Genomic DNA, 12,208 nt, shown 5'->3' on the forward strand with positions numbered 1-12,208 from the left:
GGAGACGTAGATATACCTTGTATTCACTTCAAAAGAATGTATATGCGACACTTCCTTGCTAGGAAACTGCGTTTGCAGATGTCACCGTATCGAAGAAACAGAGTTCTAACGCTTCTTAAAACGCGATATCGCATTTCATATCTATGTTTCATGATAAGATATAAAATTCATTTCGCGGTGTCATGTATACCTCATATTCCCTTCAATAGAATGTAAATGCGACACTTCCCTGCTAGGAAATAGCGTTGGCAGATGTCTTCGTATCGAAGCAATAGTGCTCTAATGCTCCTTAAATAGCAATATCGCATCTCATTTCTATATTTCATGATAAGATATAATATTCATTGTGGAGACGTAGATATACCTCGTATTCACTTCAAAAGAATGTAAATGCGACACTTCCTTGCTAGGAAATAGCGTTTGCAGATGTCTCCGTATCAAAGCAATAGAGCTCTAATGCTTCTTAAATAGCGATATCGCATCACATATCTATGTTTCATGATCAGAAATAATATTCATTGTGGAGACGTAGGTATACCTCGTATTCACTTCAAGAGAATGTAAATGCGACACTTCCTTGCTAGGAAATAGCGTTTACAGATGTCTACGCATCGTACCAATAGAGTTCTAATGCTTTTTAAAACGCGATATCGCATATCATTCCTATGTTTCATGATAAGGTATGATATTCATTGCGAAGTGTCATGTATACCTCGTAATCACTTCAAAAGAATGCAAATGCGACAGCTCCTTGCTTGGAAGTAGCGTTTGCGGATGTCTACGTATCGTAGGAAAAGAGTTCTAACGCATCTTAGAAAGCGATATCGCATTTCATTTCTATGTTTCATGATAAGATATAAAATTCATTGCGAGGTGTCATGTATACCTTCGTATTCCCTTCAAAAGAATGTAAATGCGACGCTTCCTTGCTGGGAAATAGCGATTGCAGATGTCTCCGTATCGAAGCAATTGAGTTCTAATGCTTCTTAAAACGGGATATCGCATCTCAATCGTATGTTTCATGATAAGATATAATATTCATAGCGAAGTGTCATGTATACCTCGTACTCACTTCAAAGCAATGTAAATGCGACACTTCCATGCTAGGGAACATCGTTTGCAGATGTCTCCGTATCGAAGCAATAGGGTTCTAATGCTTCTTATATCGCTATACCGCATCTCATTTCTATGTTTCATGATAAGATATAGTATTGATTGCGAAGTGTTATGTATATCTCGCATTCACTTCAAAAGAATGTAAATGCGACACTTCCTTGCTAGGACATAGCGTTTGCAGATGTATACGTATCGTAGCAAAAGGGTTCTAGTGCTTCTCAAAACGCGATATCGCATGTCATTTCTATGTTCCGTGATAAGATATAGTATTCATTGTGGACTGTTATGTATATATCGCATACACTTCAAATGAATGTAAATGCGACACTTCCTTGCTAGGAAATAGCGTTTGCAGATGTCTACGTATCGTTGCAATAGAGTTCTAATGCTTCTAAAAACGGGAAATCGCATCTCATTTCTGTGTTTCATGATAAGATACAACATTCATTGCGAAGTGTCATGTATACATCGTATTCACTTCAAATGAATGTAAATGCGACACTTCCTTTCTAGGAAATAGAGTTTGCAGGTGTCTACGTATCGTAGCAATAGAGATCTAACGATTCTTAAAACGCGATATCGCATTTCATATCGATGTTTCATGATAAGATATAATATTCATTGCGACGTGTCATGTATACATCGTATTCACTTCAAGGGAATGTAAATGCGACACTTCCTTACTAGGAAATAGCGACTGTAGTTATCTCCGTACCGTAGCAATATATTTCTTATGCTTCTTAAAACGGGATATCGCATCTCATTTCTATGTTTCATGACAAGATATAATATTCATTTCGAAGTGTCATGTGTTCCTCGTATTCACATAAGCAGAATGTAAATGCGACACTTCCTTGGTAGGAAATAGCGTTTGCAGATGTCTACGTATCGAAGCAATAGAGTTCTAATTCTTCTTAAAACGAGATGTCGCATCTCATTTCAATGTTTCATGATAAGATATAATATTCATTGCGAAGTGTCATGTATACCTCGTACACACTTCAAAAGAATGTAAATGCGACACTTCCTTGCTAGGAAATAAGGTTTGCAGATATCTACGTATCGAAGAAATAGAGCTCTAATGCTTCTTGAATCGCCATATCGCATCTCATTTCTATGTTTCATCATAAGATATAATATGATTTGCGAAGTGTTATGTATTCCTCGTCTACACTTCAAATGAATGTAAATGAAACGCTTCCTTGCAAAGAAATTGCGATTGCAGATGTCTACGTCTCGTAGCAATAGAGTTCTTATGATTCTTAAAACGCGATATCGCAACTCATTTCTATAGTTCATGGTAAGATATAATATGATTTGCGAAGTGCTATGTATTCCTCGTCTACACTTCAAATGAAAGTAAATGCCACACTTCCTTGCAAGGAAATAGCGTTTGCAGATGTCTACGTATTGTAGCAATGGAGTTCTTATGATTCTTAAAACGCGGTATCGATCTCAATTCTATGTTTCATGGTAAGATATAATATGATTTGCGAAGTGTTATGTATTCCTCGTCTACACTTCAAATGAATGTAAATGCGACACTTCCTTGCAAGGAAATAGCGTTTCCAGATGTCTACGTATCGTAGCAACAGATTTCTAATGCTTCTTAAAACGCGATATCGCTTCTCATATCTACGTTTCATTGTAAGATATAATATGATTTGCGAAGTGTTATGTATTCCTCGTCTACACTTCAAATGAATGTAAATGCGACACTTCCTTGCAAGGAAATAGCGTTTCCAGATATCTACCTATCGTAGCAATAGGGTTCTAATGCTTCTTAAAACGCGATATCGCATCTCATTTCTATGTTTCATGGTAAGATATAATATGATTTGCGAAGTGTTATGTATTCCTCGTCTACACTTCAAATGAATGTAAATGAAACGCTTCCTTGCAAAGAAATTGCGATTGCAGATGTCTACGTATCGTAGCAACAGATTTCTAATGCTTCTTAAAACGCGATATCGCATCTCATATCTACGTTTCATGGTAAGATATAATATGATTTGCGAAGTGTTATGTATTCCTCGTCTACACTTCAAATGAATGTAAATGCGATACTTCCTTGCAAGGAAATAGGGTATGCAGATGTCTACCTATCGTAGCAATAGGGTTCTAATGCTTCTTAAAACGCGATATCGCATCTCATTTCTATGTTTCATGGTAAGATATAATATGATTTGCGAAGTGTTATGTATTCCTCGTCTACACTTCAAATGAATGTAAATGCGACACTTCCTTGCAAAGAAATAGCGTTTGCAGATGTCTACGTATCGTAGCAATGGAGTTCTTATGATTCTTAAAACGCGGTATCGATCTCAATTCTATGTTTCATGGTAAGATATAATATGATTTGCGAAGTGTTATGTATTCCTCGTCTACACTTCAAATGAATGTAAATGCGACACTTCCTTGCAAGGAAATAGCGTTTCCAGATATCTACCTATCGTAGCAATAGGGTTCTAATGCTTCTTAAAACGCGATATCGCATCTCATTTCTATGTTTCATGGTAAGATATAATATGATTTGCGAAGTGTTATGTATTCCTCGTCTACACTTCAAATGAATGTAAATGAAACGCTTCCTTGCAAAGAAATTGCGATTGCAGATGTCTACGTCTCGTAGCAATAGAGTTCTTATGATTCTTAAAACGCGATATCGCAACTCATTTCTATAGTTCATGGTAAGATATAATATGATTTGCGAAGTGTTATGTATTCCTCGTCTACACTTCAAATGAAAGTAAATGCGACACTTCCTTGCAAGGAAATAGCGTTTGCAGATGTCTACGTATCGTAGCAATGGAGTTCTTATGATTCTTAAAACGCGGTATCGATCTCAATTCTATGTTTCATGGTAAGATATAATATGATTTGCGAAGTGTTATGTATTCCTCGTCTACACTTCAAATGAATGTAAATGCGACACTTCCTTGCAAGGGAATAGCGTGTGCAGATATCTACCTATCGTAGCAGTAGGGTTCTAATGCTTCTTAAAACGCGATATCGCATCTCATTTCTATGTTTCATGGTAAGATATAATATGATTTGCGAAGTGTTATGTATTCCTCGTCTACGCTTCAAATGAATGTAAATGCGACACTTCCTTGCAAGGAAATAGCGTTTCCAGATGTCTACGTATCGTAGCAACAGATTTCTAATGCTTCTTAAAACGCGATATCGCATCTCATTTCTATGTTTCATGGTAAGATATAATATGACTTGCGAAGTGTTATGTATTCCTCGTCTACACTTCAAATGAATGTAAATGAAACGCTTCCTTGCAAAGAAATTGCGATTGCAGATGTCTACGTCTCGTAGCAATAGAGTTCTTATGATTCTTAAAACGCGATATCGCAACTCATTTCTATAGTTCATGGTAAGATATAATATGATTTGCGAAGTGTTATATATTCCTCGTCTACACTTCAAATGAATGTAAATGCGACACTTCCTTTCAAGGAAATAGCGTATGCAGATGTCTACCTATCGTAGCAATAGGGTTCTAATGCTTCTTAAAACGCGATATCGCATCTCATTTCTATGTTTCATGGTAAGATATAATATGATTTGCGAAGTGTTATGTATTCCTCGTCTACACTTCAAATGAATGTAAATGCGACACTTCCTTGCAAAGAAATAGCGTTTGCAGATGTCTACGTATCGTAGCAATGGAGTTCTTATGATTCTTAGAACGCGGTATCGATCTCAATTCTATGTTTCATGGTAAGATATAATATGATTTGCGAAGTGTTATGTATTCCTCGTCTACACTTCAAATGAATGTAAATGCGACACTTCCTTGCAAGGAAATAGCGTTTCCAGATATCTACCTATCGTAGCAATAGGGTTCTAATGCTTCTTAAAACGCGATATCGCATCTCATTTCTATGTTTCATGGTAAGATATAATATGATTTGCGAAGTGTTATGTATTCCTCGTCTACACTTCAAATGAATGTAAATGAAACGCTTCCTTGCAAAGAAATTGCGATTGCAGATGTCTACGTCTCGTAGCAATAGAGTTCTTATGATTCTTAAAACGCGATATCGCAACTCATTTCTATAGTTCATGGTAAGATATAATATGATTTGCGAAGTGTTATGTATTCCTCGTCTACACTTCAAATGAAAGTAAATGCGACACTTCCTTGCAAGGAAATAGCGTTTGCAGATGTCTACGTATCGTAGCAATGGAGTTCTTATGATTCTTAAAACGCGGTATCGATCTCAATTCTATGTTTCATGGTAAGATATAATATGATTTGCGAAGTGTTATGTATTCCTCGTCTACACTTCAAATGAATGTAAATGCGACACTTCCTTGCAAGGGAATAGCGTGTGCAGATATCTACCTATCGTAGCAGTAGGGTTCTAATGCTTCTTAAAACGCGATATCGCATCTCATTTCTATGTTTCATGGTAAGATATAATATGATTTGCGAAGTGTTATGTATTCCTCGTCTACGCTTCAAATGAATGTAAATGCGACACTTCCTTGCAAGGAAATAGCGTTTCCAGATGTCTACGTATCGTAGCAACAGATTTCTAATGCTTCTTAAAACGCGATATCGCATCTCATTTCTATGTTTCATGGTAAGATATAATATGACTTGCGAAGTGTTATGTATTCCTCGTCTACACTTCAAATGAATGTAAATGAAACGCTTCCTTGCAAAGAAATTGCGATTGCAGATGTCTACGTCTCGTAGCAATAGAGTTCTTATGATTCTTAAAACGCGATATCGCAACTCATTTCTATAGTTCATGGTAAGATATAATATGATTTGCGAAGTGTTATATATTCCTCGTCTACACTTCAAATGAATGTAAATGCGACACTTCCTTTCAAGGAAATAGCGTATGCAGATGTCTACCTATCGTAGCAATAGGGTTCTAATGCTTCTTAAAACGCGATATCGCATCTCATTTCTATGTTTCATGGTAAGATATAATATGATTTGCGAAGTGTTATGTATTCCTCGTCTACACTTCAAATGAATGTAAATGCGACACTTCCTTGCAAAGAAATAGCGTTTGCAGATGTCTACGTATCGTAGCAATGGAGTTCTTATTATTCTTAAAACGCGGTATCGATCTCAATTCTATGTTTCATGGTAAGATATAATATGATTTGCGAAGTGTTATGTATTCCTCGTCTACACTTCAAATGAATGTAAATGCGACACTTCCTTGCAAGGAAATAGCGTTTCCAGATATCTACCTATCGTAGCAATAGGGTTCTAATGCTTCTTAAAACGCGATATCGCATCTCATTTCTATGTTTCATGGTAAGATATAATATGATTTGCGAAGTGTTATGTATTCCTCGTCTACACTTCAAATGAATGTAAATGAAACGCTTCCTTGCAAAGAAATTGCGATTGCAGATGTCTACGTCTCGTAGCAATAGAGTTCTTATGATTCTTAAAACGCGATATCGCAACTCATTTCTATAGTTCATGGTAAGATATAATATGATTTGCGAAGTGTTATGTATTCCTCGTCTACACTTCAAATGAAAGTAAATGCGACACTTCCTTGCAAGGAAATAGCGTTTGCAGATGTCTACGTATCGTAGCAATGGAGTTCTTATGATTCTTAAAACGCGGTATCGATCTCAATTCTATGTTTCATGGTAAGATATAATATGATTTGCGAAGTGTTATGTATTCCTCGTCTACACTTCAAATGAATGTAAATGCGACACTTCCTTGCAAGGGAATAGCGTGTGCAGATATCTACCTATCGTAGCAGTAGGGTTCTAATGCTTCTTAAAACGCGATATCGCATCTCATTTCTATGTTTCATGGTAAGATATAATATGATTTGCGAAGTGTTACGTATTCCTCGTCTACGCTTCAAATGAATGTAAATGCGACACTTCCTTGCAAGGAAATAGCGTTTCCAGATGTCTACGTATCGTAGCAACAGATTTCTAATGCTTCTTAAAACGCGATATCGCATCTCATATCTACGTTTCATGGTTAGATATAATATGATTTGCGAAGTGTTATGTATTCCTCGTCTACACTTCAAATGAATGTAAATGCGACACTTCCTTGCAAGGAAATAGGGTATGCAGATGTCTACCTATCGTAGCAATAGGGTTCTAATGCTTCTTAAAACGCGATATCGCATCTCATTTCTATGTTTCATGGTAAGATATAATATGATTTGCGAAGTGTTATGTATTCCTCGTCTACACTTCAAATGAATGTAAATGCGACACTTCCTTGCAAAGAAATAGCGTTTGCAGATGTCTACGTATCGTAGCAATGGAGTTCTTATGATTCTTAAAACGCCGTATCGATCTCAATTCTATGTTTCATGGTAAGATATAATATGATTTGCGAAGTGTTATGTATTCCTCGTCTACACTTCAAAAGAATGTAAATGCGACACTTTCTTGCTAGGAAATAGCGTTTCCAGATGACCACGTATCGTAAGAATAGAGTTCTAATACTTCTTAAAACAAGATGTCGCATATCATTTCTATGTTTCATGATAAGATATAATATGCATTGCGAGGTGTCATGCATACCTCGTATTCACTTCAATGGAATATAAATGCGACACTTCCATGCTAGGAAATAGCGTTTGCAGATGTCTAAGTATCGTAGCGATAGAGTTCTAATGCTTCTTAAAACGAGATGTCGCATTTCATTTCTATGTTTCGTGATAACATATAATATTCATTGCGAAGTGTCATGTATACCTCGTATTCACTTCAAAAGAATGTAAATGCGACACTTCCTTGCTAGGAAATAAGGTTTGCAGATATCTACGTATCGAAGAAATAGAGCTCTAATGCTTCTTGAATCGCCATATCGCATCTCATTTCTATGTTTCATCATAAGATATAACATTCATTGCGAAGTGTCATGTATACATCGTATTCCTCTCAAGAGAATGTAAATGCGACACTTCCTTTCTAGGAAATTACGTTTCCAGATGTCTACGTATCGAAGCAATAGATTTTTAATGTTTGTTAGAACGCGATATCGCATCTCATTTCTATGTTTCATGATAAGATATAATATTCATTGCGAAGTGTCATGTATACCTCGTATTCACTTCAAAAGAATGTAACTGCGACACTTCCTTGCTAGGAAACAGCGTTTCCAGAAGTCTACATATCGAAACAAAAGAGTTCTAATACTTCTTAACACGAGACATCGCATCTCATTTCTATGTGTCATGAAAAGATAAAATATTCATTGCGAAGTGTCATCTATACCTCGTATTCACTTCAAGAGAATGTAAATGGTACACTTCCTTGAGATTAAATAGCGCTTGCAGATGTCTACGTATCGCAGCAATGGAGTTCTAATGCTTCTTAAAAAGCGATATCGCGTCTCATTTCTATGCCTCATGATAAGATACATGATTCGTTGCGAAGTGTTATGTACTCCTCGACTACACTTCTAATGAATGTATTTGCGACACATCCTTGCTAGGAAATCGCGTTTCCAGATGACTACGTATCGAAATAATGGAGTTCTAATGCTTCTTAAAACGAGATGTCGCATTTGAATACTATGTATCGTGATAAGATATAATATACATTGCAGAGTGTTATGTATACCTCGTATACACTTCAAAAGAATGTAAATGCGACACTTCCATGCTAGGATATAGCGTTTGCAGATGTCTACGTATCGTAGCAATCGAGTTCTAATGCTACATAAAACGAGATGTCGCATTTCATTTCTATGTTTCGTGATAAGATATAATATTCATTGTGCAGTGTTATGTATACCTCGTATTCACTTCAAAAGAATGTAAATGCGACACATCCTTGCTGGGATATAACATTTGCAGATGTCTACGCATCGCAGCAATAGAGTTCTAATGCTTCATAAAACGCGATATCGCATCTCATTCCTATGTTTCATGATAAGATATAATATTCATTGTGGAGACGTAGATATACCTCGTATTCACTTCAAAAGAATGTATATGCGACACTTCCTTGCTAGGAAACTGCGTTTGCAGATGTCACCTTATCGAAGAAACAGAGTTCTAACGCTTCTTAAAACGCGATATCGTATTTCATTTCTATGTTTCATGATAAGATATAAAATTCATTTCGCGGTGTCATGTATACCTCGTATTCCCTTCAATAGAATGTAAATGCGACACTTCCCTGCTAGGAAATAGCGTTGGCAGATGTCTTCGTATCGAAGCAATAGTGTTCTAATGCTCCTTAGATAGCAATATCACATCTCATTTCTATATTTCATGATAAGATATAATATTCATTGTGGAGACGTAGGTATACCTCGTATTCACTTCAAAAGAATGTAAATGCGACACTTCCTTGCTAGGAAATAGCGTTTGCAGATGTCTAGGTATCGTAGCAACAAAGGTCTAATGCATTTTAAATCGCGATATCGCATCTCATTTCTATGTTTCATGATAAGATATAATATTCATTGTGGAGACGTAGATATACCTCGTATTCACTTCAAAAGAATGTATATGCGACACTTCCTTGCTAGGAAACTGCGTTTGCAGATGTCACCGTATCGAAGAAACAGAGTTCTAACGCTTCTTAAAACGCGATATCGCATTTCATTTCTATGTTTCATGATAAGATATAAAATTCATTTCGCGGTGTCATGTATACCTCGTATTCCCTTCAATAGAATGTAAATGCGACACTTCCCTGCTACGAAATAGCGTTGGCAGATGTCTTCGTATCGAAGCAATAGTGTTCTAATGCTCCTTAAATAGCAATATCGCATCTCATTTCTATATTTCATGATAAGATATAATATTCATTGTGGAGACGTAGATATACCTCGTATTCACTTCAAAAGAATGTAAATGCGACACTTCTTTGCTAGGAAATAGCGTTTGCAGATGTCTAGGTATCGTAGCAACAAAGTTCTAATGCATTTTAAATCGCGATATCGCATCTCATTTTTATGTTTCATGATAAGATATAATATTCATTGTGGAGACGTAGATATACCTCGTATTCACTTCAAAAGAATGTATATGCGACACTTCCTTGCTAGGAAACTGCGTTTGCAGATGTCACCGTATCGAAGAAACAGAGTTCTAACGCTTCTTAAAACGCGATATCGCATTTCATTTCTATGTTTCATGATAAGATATAAAATTCATTTCGCGGTGTCATGTATACCTCGTATTCCCTTCAATAGAATGTAAATGCGACACTTCCCTGCTACGAAATAGCGTTGGCAGATGTCTTCGTATCGAAGCAATAGTGTTCTAATGCTCCTTAGATAGCAATATCACATCTCATTTCTATATTTCATGATAAGATATAATATTCATTGTGGAGACGTAGATATACCTCGTATTCACTTCAAAAGAATGTAAATGCGACACTTCCTTGCTAGGAAATAGCGTTTGCAGATGTCTCCGTATCAAAGCAATAGAGCTCTAATGCTTCTTAAATAGCGATATCGCATCACATATCTATGTTTCATGATCAGATATAATATTCATTGTGGAGACGTAGGTATACCTCGTATTCACTTCAAGAGAATGTAAATGCGACACTTCCTTGCTAGGAAATAGCGTTTACAGACGTCTACGCATCGTACCAATAGAGTTCTAATGCTTTTTAAAACGCGATATCGCATATCATTCCTATGTTTCATGATAAGGTATGATATTCATTGCGAAGTGTCATGTATACCTCGTAATCACTTCAAAAGAATGCAAATGCGACAGCTCCTTGCTTGGAAGTAGCGTTTGCGGATGTCTACGTATCGTAGCAATAGAGTTCTAATGCATTTTAAATCCCGATACCGCATCTCATTTCTATGTTTCATGATAAGATATAATATTTATTGTGGAGACGTAGGTATACCTCGTATTCACTTCAAAAGAATGTAAATGCGACACTTCTTTGCTAGGAAATAGCGTTTGCAGATGTCTAGGTATCGTAGCAACAAAGTTCTAATGCATTTTAAATCGCGATATCGCATCTCATTTCTATGTTTCATGATAAGATATAATATTCATTGTGGAGACGTAGATATACCTCGTATTCACTTCAAAAGAATGTATATGCGACACTTCCTTGCTAGGAAACTGCGTTTGCAGATGTCACCGTATCGAAAAAACAGAGTTCTAACGCTTCTTAAAACGCGATATCGCATTTCATATCTATGTTTCATGATAAGATATAAAATTCATTTCGCGGTGTCATGTATACCTCGTATTCCCTTCAATAGAATGTAAATGCGACACTTCCCTGCTAGGAAATAGCGTTGGCAGATGTCTTCGTATCGAAGCAATAGTGTTCTAATGCTCCTTAAATAGCAATATCGCATCTCATTTCTATATTTCATGATAAGATATAATATTCATTGTGGAGACGTAGATATACCTCGTATTCACTTCAAAAGAATGTAAATGCGACACTTCCATGCTAGGATATAGCGTTTGCAGATGTCTACGTATCGTAGCAATCGAGTTCTAATGCTACATAAAACGAGATGTCGCATTTCATTTCTATGTTTCGTGATAAGATATAATATTCATTGTGCAGTGTTATGTATACCTCGTATTCACTTCAAAAGAATGTAAATGCGACACATCCTTGCTGGGATATAACATTTGCAGATGTCTACGCATCGCAGCAATAGAGTTCTAATGCTTCATAAAACGCGATATCGCATCTCATTCCTATGTTTCATGATAAGATATAATATTCATTGCGAAGTGTTATGTATACCTCGTACTCACTCCAAAAGAATGTAAATGCGACACTTCCTTGTTAGGAAATAGCGTTTGCAGATGTCTACGTATCGTAGCAATAGAGTTCTAATGCATTTTAAATCCCGATACCGCATCTCATTTCTATGTTTCATGATAAGATATAATATTTATTGTGGAGACGTAGGTATACCTCGTATTCACTTCAAAAGAATGTAAATGCGACACTTCTTTGCTAGGAAATAGCGTTTGCAGATGTCTAGGTATCGTAGCAACAAAGGTCTAATGCATTTTAAATCGCGATATCGCATCTCATTTCTATGTTTCATGATAAGATATAATATTCATTGTGGAGACGTAGATATACCTCGTATTCACTTCAAAAG

The sequence above is a fragment of the Xylocopa sonorina genome, chromosome 2, assembly GCF_050948175.1.
Source record: "Xylocopa sonorina isolate GNS202 chromosome 2, iyXylSono1_principal, whole genome shotgun sequence".
Taxonomy (NCBI): domain Eukaryota; kingdom Metazoa; phylum Arthropoda; class Insecta; order Hymenoptera; family Apidae; genus Xylocopa; species Xylocopa sonorina.